Source organism: Octopus bimaculoides, chromosome 7, assembly GCF_001194135.2.
Source record: "Octopus bimaculoides isolate UCB-OBI-ISO-001 chromosome 7, ASM119413v2, whole genome shotgun sequence".
Classification (NCBI taxonomy): domain Eukaryota; kingdom Metazoa; phylum Mollusca; class Cephalopoda; order Octopoda; family Octopodidae; genus Octopus; species Octopus bimaculoides.
The window spans coordinates 35,566,509-35,580,201 of NC_068987.1; the positions used below are offsets into that span (position 1 = coordinate 35,566,509).

General features: G+C 35.5%; 1 long non-coding RNA gene across 1 annotated transcript in view; it reads right to left on the bottom strand.

Annotated features, from left to right (window-relative positions):
* The window catches only part of LOC128248294 (uncharacterized), a 50,623-nt gene extending 38,221 nt beyond the window's left edge, over positions 1-12,402 (bottom strand). The window contains exon 1 of the long non-coding RNA XR_008264530.1: positions 12,320-12,402. This is a non-coding gene — a long non-coding RNA (uncharacterized LOC128248294). The remainder of the gene's footprint in view (positions 1-12,319) is intronic.
* Positions 12,403-13,693: the final 1,291 nt, after the last annotated feature.

The window sequence follows — 13,693 nt, forward strand, 5'->3', positions numbered from 1 at the left end:
ATATATATACATATATACACACATACATGCGTGCATATGTATATGCATATGTACATACATTCATATGAATGTGTGTATACTTAAGGAGATAAAACAAACAGTAAGACTCCATTAAATAGAAAGGCAGTAAAAATCAGTATAAGTAAACGATTTGTCGTTGGCCCCAGGCAAATCCATTTATATTCATTCTTCTGTTGTAAAGGGACCGACATTTCCAGAATTTCATCATCATCATCATAATCATCATCATCATCATCATCATCAACATTTTCTTGAAATCTACTAAAATTAAACTATAAAATGCAAAGAAATTAAAGGAAATATTTTTTACACACTTCACTTCTGTTTCTGAAAGGTGAACAGAATGTAAACGGATAACAGGAATACAAATTGTACATACATACATACCCACTTCCATATAAACACACACGCACACACACACACACAACACACACACACACGCACACACACACACACACACCAACACACACATACACATACATAGACACGCACACAAAAAATCACGCACATACACAGTCAAGAGGACTACATATCTACGACACACGATATGTGTGCGTGTATTATACTATATATGTATGTATACGTTTGTACTAAGTTTGAATGCAGTTTTGTGTGTGCGCGTATGTGTGTGTTATGTTAGGAATATGCGCAGGCATGCACACATGCATAGATGTATGTTTGTATGTACGTGTATGTGTGGACATACATACTTAGTATATTTATGAACAACAGTATAAGCAATTTCCAATTGAATACAAAACTATTATAAATAATATCCTATGTGGAAATGTAAAGAGTAATAGGAAGAACTGAAAGAGATTTATATGTATACTTAGAATGCTGTTAACCACAACTCTGAAGAAAATTACCTATCTATTGTTTTGTTTATTGAATCCTGCCCTTATACCATGTAATAGATCAACCGCTCATTCTTTATCGCAAGTACACTATATAGGACTGTCTTGTGTCATAACTTCAATCAGATTTCGCATTTTAAAAATTTATAGTAGCTGCTGTTTTGTTCTGATTCTTTAGCGTCTAGGGCTACCTTACTAGAGCATACCACGTGTTGATAGAATATAAGTTGTTTTAAACCTGACCACTCTGTTCTTAACCACAGTTATTTTCTTCCAAGAAAGACATCTTTATTTTCATTTCTAACACTGTAGATATTGAATGTTAATGTGGATTAGCTACCGTGTTCAACATGCCCGTTGGTGCATGCATATAATACATATTGTAATAATTCATCGTTGTATGCAGAATGTTTTTCATGAAGTCTGATGGGGGATTCGTTAGCTTGAATCTATTTACAGTTCATATTTAATTGATTGATCTAATGTGCTATACGTAGTCTACATCTTGTAAATCTAGGTTTATTACAGTGTAAGTAAATCTATAACCTTGAACGTTTATTTCTATCTAAATCAGTATTTAGGTTATCGATTACTGTCAAATAGGGGTCGAGATGAAACGAATTGCCAGAAACACAAGACAGCATATTTCTAATTGAAAATATATTTATTTGATGTTTCCACTTATATCTTTTAATAGACCACACAACAGAGTTTTTACTGCCGGTCATCCATGAATACGCCAGTGCATTCAATGCCTTAACAAAAAATCATTTAAGTGTTATTAAAGAATTTTAGAAGCAATAAACAAACATTTATGCACACACACGCACACATACACACACACATACACTCACACACACACGCACACATACACTCACACACATGCACAAAACTTAGCCGTTAGCGTTTCTGCTGCACTTTTGTTTCGTAGATTCTGTTGCTGTGGCTGCTATAGCTTCTGTTATATTTGGTCACTTTTGTTCTGGTTGTAGTAGGTGAGATTGTGTTGCAGGAAAATTTTCTCGTGACTAGCATCATATATGTGGGATATGAATATTTAATCTCTATTAGTGAGCTTGATTAGATCTAGGAACGTTTCTATCCTCCGTGACCACTTAGTAAATATCTAGCTCTCCTGCACAAAAGATATCTTCCTTTCTACTGTCCATTTTCACAAAAATAGTGCGAATGAAGATAGTAGACAATGAGATGCGTGAAGGCAAAGGACCTTTCTTGCAAAATGGCGCTGAAGTTTGGGGTCTTACTCATGCATATTCCCTATAACTACATTTCAACTTCAACGTATATGAACCATTTCTTGAGCGCCGATATGTTATCGACACCCACTTGCTAATCATACGTCGTCTTGCTAATTTTCCAGGATTTCTAGAGACACTTCTATTGCAACTCTTATTTCATGTTTTCAGAAGCTGTTCAACGTGTCTCCCATCCACATGCTTCCCGGTTATATAAACTTGGGTAAGTGGTAGGAGACTAAAGAGAGCTGAACACTATAAGGTCTTCAAATTAAATTCTCTCAGACAAGGGTTTTGGCCCATAATTTCTTTCACTCCTAAGGGGCTAGGTTGCATCCAGGCCATGAATCCTGGCCGCCATTCTGCTGATATTATTTAGCCACTTGGATAACGGAAACTTGTGCATTTAAGCCGCCTGTTGATTTCATCAAGTTCTAACTCCTCTACATTGACTCTGCTCTCAAACTTATACTTAAGGTAGCAATATATAAGACTCGCACTTTCTCTGCTTTGGACTGTCACATTCGCAGTAGAGCTGGGGTAGTTGGTGTTAGAGTTAGCAGCAGTAATATTTGAAGTGATATGCATTTTCTGTTTTAAGCAGTTGTAGTAGCCCGAGGTGGTGGATATACCGGTGCTATTCTTGTGGCCGATGACTGTTTTACTTGCTTTCCCATTAGCATTATACGTGTTGTTTAGGATACGCTAATCACTAATAAGTTGCGGCGGTGAAGACACTGATAATCATGGTGGTAAATGATCACGATTTCGTTCTTTTCTGTTATTGAATTAAAGATGCTGCTGACGTGGATAGTGCTTTTGTTGTCACCTCAAGTGCTGTTGAAGTAGTGGTGGCGATGCTGGTAGATTGTTTGATACATTGTTTCATTGCTGTTGTTCCCATCGCAGTTGTTTCCAATAATCACAGTGGTGGTAGAGTAATTTTCAATCATTGTAATTTGTGAGTAGGATGTCTTCGTCCACGAAGAGACCAAGGAGAAGTTTCTTCTTATTAGGATTCAACATCATCTCAAAAATACCTTACACTTCTTTTAGCTGGCTATTGCATATGGATTACTTAAACATCTTCGGTAAGGGTGAGCGTGAAATAAATGGACTGGTGTCGACAGTGTAGGTTGTGGGGGTGAAATTTGGAAGTAAAAATTGTAATATGCATATCATTAAAAAAGGAGGAGCAAAGTATGATCATTTGATGCTGGAAAACTACCACACAGTGAACGAATTATGAATGTTGAAGTGGAAGGATATAAGAATCTGGATATTTTAGAACATGAAAAATTGAAGAGAGTATGCTAAAAGAAACATGTAGGTGAGAATAACATAGGAGAATCGAATTAATCATTAAGAGTAGACTAAATGGAAAGAACAATATCAGGACAATGAATACATGGGTTATATGCTTAATACGATAAGGTGCAGGTGGTGTTAGATGGACAAAGAAGGGGCTTGAGGAAATGGATAGAAAAACTAGGAAAGTTTTAACAATGAAAAGGAACTGCACCGTAAAAGCTATGTCAGTAGACTATACGCACCTAAACACAATGGAAGAAGATGTCACATACGCGGCAAGATGTGAGTTGCCAGTGTGAAAAGCAAAAGACAAATTGAATCTTTGGGTATTGCTGTTGGAAATAGCAAGACGATATCTAATAAAATTGCAACACATCCAAAAATATTTAAGAAACAAGATGGTGAATAAGTTTTGATCAACCGGAAAAAACTAAAGTGATACATGGGTAATATCTCAAAGATATAGAAGGGAAATCGAAGGCCAACACCTGTAAATGGCTAAGAAAACGGGATCCGAATGGCTACACTGACGTAGTAATATGCCACGCTTAGGAAAAAATCTGTGAACTAATTACACCAAGTTCCAAAATGTAAGAATAGTGAATCGTCCTTTAGGATGCGTGGCAGCAAAAACGAAACAGTTTCATGTATTGTGAGTGTTGCAAACTGGTTCAAAAACAATGTAAAAAAAGGGATGATAAGCTATGAATGCCTGTTGGAGTTTGTGTGAAAAGTACAGTCTTAAATGAACATTGAAGTGGCATGGGCATCAAACAGAAAGTATCCTCAAGAGTAATGAGTATAAGATCTTGTGGGATTTTACAGTACAGCGTGATTCAGTGTTGCATGCTCGCAGACCAGACATTGTCGTAGTTCAATGGATAAAGGAAGCTAAGACCATACGAATTTCCCATACCTGGGGGTGTACTAGTGAATGACAAAGAACTAGAAAAGATTGAAAAGTGCAAACCACTAAAATATGTGTTTGCACGAATGTGGACAATGAAGAATGTAACTTTCATACCAGTTGTTGCCGGGGCACTCAGAGCATTAAGAAGCAGATTTGATAGAGACTGGGATTGACATAGAGGAACAACATGCTCAGACAACTGCTTTCTTGACGATAACGAGAATTTGTGATTGGTACTTGTATGTTAAGTATCGTGGAATGAGATCCCGTGAAATCTTTGACAACAGATTGTTCTCTGCTATTAGATGATTAGCTAGGGCAAGTGAAAAAAAACAAAAGGTTTGAGAATTGAAACGGAAATGATGATGATGATGATGATGAGTACCTGCAGCGAGTGAGGAAAATATTGGCTTCAAAGCTGAGTGCGAGAAACATAATTTCGGTAATAAACTCGCGCGCAGTCGCAGTAGTTCGGAATGGCGCTTGAATCCTGAAGTGGACAGAATGAAGCCCATCGTCCACGTGCAGACTCTGATCCCTATACATGAAGACAGCAAATGGTGGAAGGGGAGTAATAAGTGTAGAAGACTGCATGCGTACTGAACTCGAGAGGTTAATGAGATACCTAGACCAAAATAAGGAAACAGTTAGGAACGAGGAAGTATTGAGATCAGACAAAAATTGGAAAACAAAGGAAGAACAAACTGAACATGAAGAAGAATTATGCAAGAAGGGTCTCGTCAATCAATTCCATATAGGAACGACAGAAGTTGCTGGAAAAAATAGGTGGGATTGCCTGATGAAAGGAACACTAAAAAAAGAAACCGAGGGCACTAAACTGGAAGCGCAGGACCAAACTCTGGCCACGAACTGGAGGGTCAACCTTAGAAATGAGCAAGTATCTCTGCTGTGCCACCTCAGCAATAGAGTCGATGAAACCATTGCCCGTATTCTGAACGAATGCCTGAGACTAGCCCCAAACCATTACTAGTTGTGGTGACACGACTAGATAACGAAACGTTAGAAATTGTGCGAAAAGTGGAGGCTAGAGAGAGAAAAGACGTGTTATAAGCACAAACCGCTGAGAGTGGCAGAGTCGGAGACTAGCGAAATCCTCTGCGATTTCTCAATCCAAGAATCCGGCTCTAGAGCATAATAGACCGGACCTAATGGTGGCGGACAAGGTGCAACACATATGATATACAGTTGACGTTGCATGCCCCTTTGACCCACGAATAGTCAAGAAGGAAGGCGAAAAAACAGACAGATACAACCCTCTTAAGCACGAAATAGCCTGGCTACGGAAAATGAAGAAGGTGATGATAGTGCCAATTATTTTTGGGTCCTTGGGAACAGTATCAGAATGCATCAAGAGGAATATAAAGAACTGTTAAAAAAGGAAATAGTTTGGAACGAGGAAGTATTGATATCAGAGAAAAAAGGGAAAACAAAGGAAGAACAAACTGGACATGAAGAAGAATTATGCAAGAAGGGCCTCGTCAATCAATTCCATGTATCAACGACAGAAGTTGCACGGGAAAATATGTGGGATTGCCTGATGAAAGGAACCCCCCCCCAAAAAAAAAAAGAAAAAGAGACAGGGAGCACTAAACTGGAATAAATCTGAACCTGGGCCAAACCGAAAATGAAGGAGCTCCACAGTGAATAACAAACCTCATGGATGTGCATCATTTTTAAGAAACAGCAAGAACTGGACAAAAAATATATTTTAATGTAAGTCATTTCAGGAAAGCGAATTATGTGTTTTATATGAATTATATCCTTACACGTTATCGATGCAAATCATGTACTTTAAAATGTAAACACGTGGAGATACGATATCCCTATACAATAGTGTGAGTACGAACATTGATCAGTTAATCAATTTAATCACATATGCATTCCCATTTCTACGCATATACATACTATTGCTTCTTGCTTATATATCAACAAACATCGAACACACAGTGTTTAAACAACAAATAAATAAAGGAACACGCTTCATTTTAAACAGAGAAAAACGTAGATATGCTCAGTCAGAAATTCATCAAAACAATACAGGTAGATCTTGATCTTTGAGCCTCAGGCAATCACAATATTAAAGAAGACTTAGCACACGCCAATAGACGGTTTTCCGTAAAAAAAAAAGTAGCACTGATCAGACAGACCCATCTCTTAATATCACTACGCAAAAAGAAAAGTACAACCCAAAAAAGGACAAAGGCGATTACATTGAAGTACTATATGCATTCTACACTGCAACACTATAGCCAAAACACACAGGAATAATACATCATACAAAATACACTTGCCTACGTCCGACGATGTATCCTGCAAAATGGAACGATCCTAAAACCTAAGTAGTCAAACTCATAGAAAAATTACACATTGAAAATAAAACAAAATACACAACAACTCAAAACTATAGGCTACTGTCAAACAAAAATAGCACATCATGTATTATATCTCCAAACTACATCAGGACCCACAAAGAAAGAAACGCAACGGCCGGAAGCAATAATAACAAGAGCACTCAAACAGCGCAAACCTCAGCCATGGCAACACCAACGTTCTCTCAACAATTATCGGAGATGGTTTCTAAAATCAGAATATCTGAAATAAACTCGATTACTCTCACAAATGAGAATAGCATAAATGCACGCAATCGCTCTCAAAGATTGAGTGAAAAAAACGGAAAAAATAATCCAGAATTCTTATCCGCTACCAGATCGATCCCAAAATCGAAGCAGGTCGTGCCAATCATGCGGCCAAAAATCCGTAAAGGTTTCATCAGAATCCATCAAACGATTCTTGAGATATCTTGTCCAGGGTCAATCAAAGAAACAAAACTTAAAATGATACTTCCGCCTTAGCGAACGCGATGGTAAAATTAGAGGAAAACATAACTAGTCGATGAAAATACGTCTGCGTAAAGGACAAATATTAACAGCTTTGTGAAAGGTGAGAAAGATACAACAAAGCCCTACAATAAATAATGACCGCATCAAAAGATACCCTGGATATTGACAGACTAAACCAACCATCTGATCTATTCAAAAGCTGCAGGGATATCCAAGGAGTCTTGACTTGATCCTTACAAACACAAATTAAATCACAGCCAAATCACAAATCACAAACCCCAAAATGGAAAGAGAACATAATAAGCAATATTAAGAATGTAAAGTAAGACTTAGCTGTACTTTGTGAATTAACAAGAGACGGATCGAACATGAAGGAGAAGAAAAGAAGGCTTATATAGCAAAACAATACAACATAAGAAATAAAGAAGCTGCATAGAGGTAAAAGAAAAAAAATAAGCGGGACATAAAAGCAAAAACGTGAGACGAGAAACTGGATCGCAGCAAAAACCAGACTCGAGAAACCGGAGCACTAATTTTAGTTCCTCGAGAACAAAAATTAGAATTAACAAGATAAGCCTTAATCAGATAGAGAACGAGGAATCCGTGGGTAGCGAAACAGAAATATTAGCATTCTCGTAATCTAATGCATTAAGCTAACATTAATACAAAAATGTATAGGTGCAATCATGACTGTGTCGGTAAAAGAGTGCATTGGAATTGTAGTAGTGTTTGTGGATTCTATGTGGTAGAATGGCTAGGTGAGCATGGACTACTGGCCATCCTAGTGAATAATAATTCTAGGTTTTTAATGGATTCCCCTATGTAGAGCCATGTCATATAATTGAAGCAAAAAAAAACACATACTTTTATAGAGGACAAAACAAAACCTGTCGTTTCTTAGCCTTTGCAAATACCGTATTATAGCAGATAGCAAAAAGAAGATGATTTAAATTAATTGGTGCCTAAGCTATTCGTACTTCGAACTGATTTATAGCATATAGCAAAAAGAAATTAAAAAAATTGAGAAATATCAGGACCTAGTCAGAGCGATAAAGAGATTGTCGAAGATTAAGAGGATATTTATTGTTGTGGTAATTGGTACACTTGGTACTTCATACAAACTGTTTCATAAGAATCGGAAGGATATTCGAACTGCGATTCACATTGTTGGCATCCAACAAGGAGCAATCCTGTATTCTTCAAGGATCCTAAAAAAGGGTTGTTTTTTTTAATTTGAGGAGGTAATTTTAATAAGGAACAAACTTTCTTCATTAGACACATAAACTTCTCAGAAATATCACAATCTGAAATGTACGATGATCAGTGGATTAATAACCACCTGTTCGTTTGGAATGGGAAGATATATAAGCACTTCACATATGAATGAATACATTGAATTGAAGTGGAGTTGTCAAATGTTTATCAATAATAAACGCAGACATTTTTGAATTGCAGAATGAACCATATAAGTATGACATAATAAAACAAGAACATTTTTTCGAATGCATCGTTTCGCAAATGTTCGGAACATCTCTTGCATTAGCACTAGCATATTCTGTCTGTCAGGTTTCTATTCGATATTTTATGGATCTCAATCATTCTCTTTATCTTTTCTTTTATTGTCGCTCAATGGAGGAGCAACAATATAGATCCGAAGAAGGGTAAATTTGTTTTGAGCAGGATCCTCAGCTTATATTTTTTGTTGGAATTTATCTACATTTGCGGAGACACCTTCCGCGTTCTTCGTTATATTTTCATTTTTTTCAAGGGTTTGAAATGTCTTTTCAGCGACAGTCACGAATATATCATGGCTTAGAACTCTTACTCTCTTCAATGTTGTGGGGATTGTTTGCTATTGTTACTATGGATACATCTGCATCATTTCGTCGCCATTATGAACACTAACCATGCCCAGTAAAGGACTTACCCAGTTTTCTGTTCAACTCCCTATACCGAGTACCTGGCAACAATGCTTTACAAATTCGAAAACATGATTGTTGCAACAAGAACGCGATGAGTCCTCATGATCGTTAACAGACTGAGCAAAATGCTTTCTCCCATCTTTACGTTCTGAATTGAAATTCCTCCCAGATCGTCTTTGTCTATCATCCTTTCAGATTCGATGAAATAAGTTCAAGCACTAGGTTCGATGTAAGTGACTAGTCCCCACCCTCAAATCTTCAGGTGTTTTGTCTATAATAGAAAGAGAGAATTTATTATTGGAATAAGAGGCTCAAAATCAAATGGTATTTTGTTGACATTTTGTATATTTTTTATGTAATGAGGAGGATATGCGTATGAGGATTTCCATGCCACATCTATAACATAAGTTTGTGACATTCACCGTCGCTTGCAGTATTCATATTTTAGCGGCCACTACCATGCACAATTTCAAAATGAACATATGAATTTCTTGGTCAATAAAAAGTTGAAAGACCATACTAAACCTTCGAAAAATACCTTAGGAATAGGAACCCAGGTTCGAAATTTCCCCAAGACACATGATGAAGGCTGGAGGGTATATCAGCCGAAACAATGTGTTAAGAATAAACAAGATGAGGACAAATATCTGTCAAATGTAAATAATGTAAACGATGTACATAATTCCTCGTCTCTTAAATGTAGAGTTTCAGCTTATATGTCGTTTCGTTTCTCATTTTGCTCTCTTAAAACGCCCAAAGACCCACATGTGACAACCTTTCATTGTCTCGAAGCCTCTGGTTGTTCCTCTCACTAGGAACATTGTGTTGCTTTGACTAATTTACAGCAGTATAAATTAATAGTCGAATGAAAGTGTTATTGTTTTCGGCTTCTCTGCTGACTTCGTGCAGAGAAGTAAAAGTAAGCAGCCGATTTCATAAATTATCTCTTCCATTAGACGAATAATGACTTATAAAACATCAAGTGCCTGTTGAAATTCATTATCTGGAGGTACGTATCATGACCCTCTTGTTTTCTACTTTTACGCTTTTACAGAAACCTTACGGTAAGAGAGAAATAAAGAGAGGTTGTCATAGTTCAGCACTGCTAAATTTGAGTATCCATGTGCAATGTACGGTGATTAAAAGTATTTCTGTCGCAATGCGTTTACTAATTTTGAAATATCTGATAGCTAATTTGAAGCATACGATTGCATTGGACAACATTTTCCTAAAAGCAACCTTTATTTTCAGAAAGGTAGTTTTCTGAAAGCTATATAACTGTTATCACTGCATTTGATTCCACACCCAACAATTCAAGCTTGATTCGCATACATCGAATTGCACCAGTGTTTGCTTTATTTATATCAATATTATTATTATATAACGAATTTCAGTTCGAAGTACGAATAGCTTAGACACCAATTAATTTAAGACCTCTTATTTTTGCTATCTGCTATAATACGGAATGTGCAAAGGCTAAGATACTACATGTTTTGGTTTGTCCTCTATAAACGTATGTAGTTTTATTGCTTCAATTATATGACATGGCTCTACATACATAAGGGAATCCATTAAAAATCTAGAATTGTTATTCACTAGGATTGCCAGTAGTCCATACTCACCTAGCCATTCTACCACATAGAATCCACAAACACTACTACAATTCCAATGCACTCTTTTACCGACAGTGCATTTTTGTATTAATGTTAGCTTAATGCATTGACTTGCGGGAATGCTAATGATTCCGTTTCGCTAACCACCTATTCCACGTTTTCTCTCTGCATTTTCCATTAAAAGATTATTGTGATGTGTTAATGTATGTCTGCAACGAAATATGTTAGTGACTAACATAAAATATCTCATTTTAATAAGGTATGGCTTATGCGAAAAAGTATTGCTAGATTTATATAAAACGACCGTAAAATATACACCTGAGTTGTGTCAACAACAAAGTTTTCTTCCTTATATAAGTAATCAACCGAACAAAATATAGTCTAATATATTAATAAATATTTCGATTTCTTAATGGATTAAAATTATGTTAGCATGAGTACACAAAAACCGAATTGCTTTAAATAGGTAGTTGTAAAATATCAGTAGCGTACGTAGGAATCATTTACCCGAACGTATTTCATTTCATAGAAAGTTCTGCATCAATTTTTGAAATAAATAACACTGCCCATAAGTGTATCACACATGTCAATGTTTTTATGAGTACGAGCCAATCCATAAGTTTTCAACATATATAATGTTAATCATTCAAATGAATACTTAAATTATTTCATATACTTTGAAACAAGTACAAAACGCCTAAACATCACAATGGCGTGAAACCCGAGTTGGGAGACAAATTCTCGTGTATGTGTGTCAATAAATATAAAACAAAAAAAAACAGCTATGCAGAAGCTTCTTTTTCGTGCTGTTTTTTCCCCATTCCCTTTATTTGTACTGTTTGGTTTGGAACAAAACATTTTCTGAATCCTATAGTATGGTGTTTCCAGACTTTTACAAATTCATTTTCACAATACACAACTGAAAAGATATTATTCTGGTAAATCCAGGTTTATTCTATATCTGTTTACGTGCGATACTTCATTATGATTTGCGTTTGTGTGTTAATATTCGGAAGCCTAACATCGATATTCATATCATTTTGGTTGTTCATTTGCAAGTAAAATTGTTGTGCTAATAGTGTATTCTGCCTCAAGACGTAGCAAGTTTATTGCTCCAAACTAAATCTAACCGTATAAAGCGTAAATTCGCTGTAGCTTTTAAAATGTGTATTAAAGTATGTAAGTGCCCATAGTGTGCATTCATAAATATACATATATACAATCACGCAGATAGGCACACAATGTACGCATCCTTACAGATAAATATGAACATGCATGCATGTATATCTGCACCTACTTGTTTTTATATTTGTGTATATTTGTGTACCTGTATATATATATATATATATATATATATATATATGTCTGTGTGTGTGTGTGTGTGTTTGTGTATGTGTGTGTGTGAGAGAGAGAGAGAGCGCGTGTGAGTATGTTTGTGTGAGTGTGTGCACGTGTGCATATATGAATATATATGTGTGTGTATATACGTGTATATTAGTGGACAGAGAATTCCATTCTTTTACATATAACAGAACCTTTTACCTGAAGGGAAGAAACATGTCACTTACTATTCGGTTCATGGTGCTGTCATTTACTGGTCTACCAATGTTTAAGTGCTGCGAGTGAATGCTTAAAAACTTATAAATCAATGAAACATCATAAGGAAGACTTGAACTTCATTCAATAATTATGTAATTAAAAATAGAAGAAACACCAGCTGACACGTACATATATCTTAACCTATAACGTCGTTGTGGTAAAGAAATGGTATTTAAACTTATTGTTATAAAGACAAAATTAGTATTCTCCTTTGATTATATTCATATATAGATATATGTATGTGAGTATATTTATATGATATATGTTTATATAAGAACATATAAGCATATATGTGTTTATAATGTATGCATATGTACACAAGTAATGAGTATATATCTAAATTTGTATCTATGTATAAGATATATACGTATATGTTCTAGATGTGTACACACTCACACACACGCACACGCACACCCGCACACACACACACGATCCCCCCATATATATATATATATATATATATATACATATACATATGCCTTTATATATATACATACAAACATACGTATTGCCCCGGGTGCGCGTGATTGTACGTGTGTGTATTCAAGTGTGTACGTATGGTTGCGTGTATATTCACAGTAGAGCACAGACAATACTCGTTTAATTCAAATTGTAAATTAAACCAGCTTGCATGATTTATAATAGACTTTCTATAATATAAAATTACAAACATCTTAAAATATAATTATAAAAAGAAAAGCACGATATGAAACCTAAACAAAAAAATCTAAAACGAAATAAATAATCAAATACTTAAATAAATAAGAAACAAGCCATTTTAATTATTCTTGCCATTATATAGTTTATCAATATCATGACTAATTTGAATATATTAGATTCGAAGAAGCCTTCCTGGATATAGGATAAATTATTTCTATGCCAAACAAAAATCAATAAAAAAAAACCAATTTTCGAAAATTGAATTAACTTGAAAAATCTGTATAGACTGTGGAGAAATTTTAATTAAATTTTTATTTACGGCTTAGAGCAAACGTCAATGTGTTAGTTCAAGAGAGGTTTTCGTGAATACTGAAATATAATATCTGTGTGTGGATGATGTAATGTGTCTCTAATATGTAAATATGCAAGGTTGTAGGCCGCTTGTTTCTTCAGTGCGTTACTATGTGCCCCTGCGTGCGTCTATCTGCATGCGTTCGTGTCTATCCTTGCTTAAATATATTCCTAAAATGCTTGTCTGTGACTGCAGGCGGTTAATACTAAATATACTTGACTCATTCTTGTGAATAATCAGCTGCATACATGCGTGTATGTGCGAGTGTACATGCAAGTAAATATGTAATTTTAAGTAAATATATATATATATATATATATATATATATATA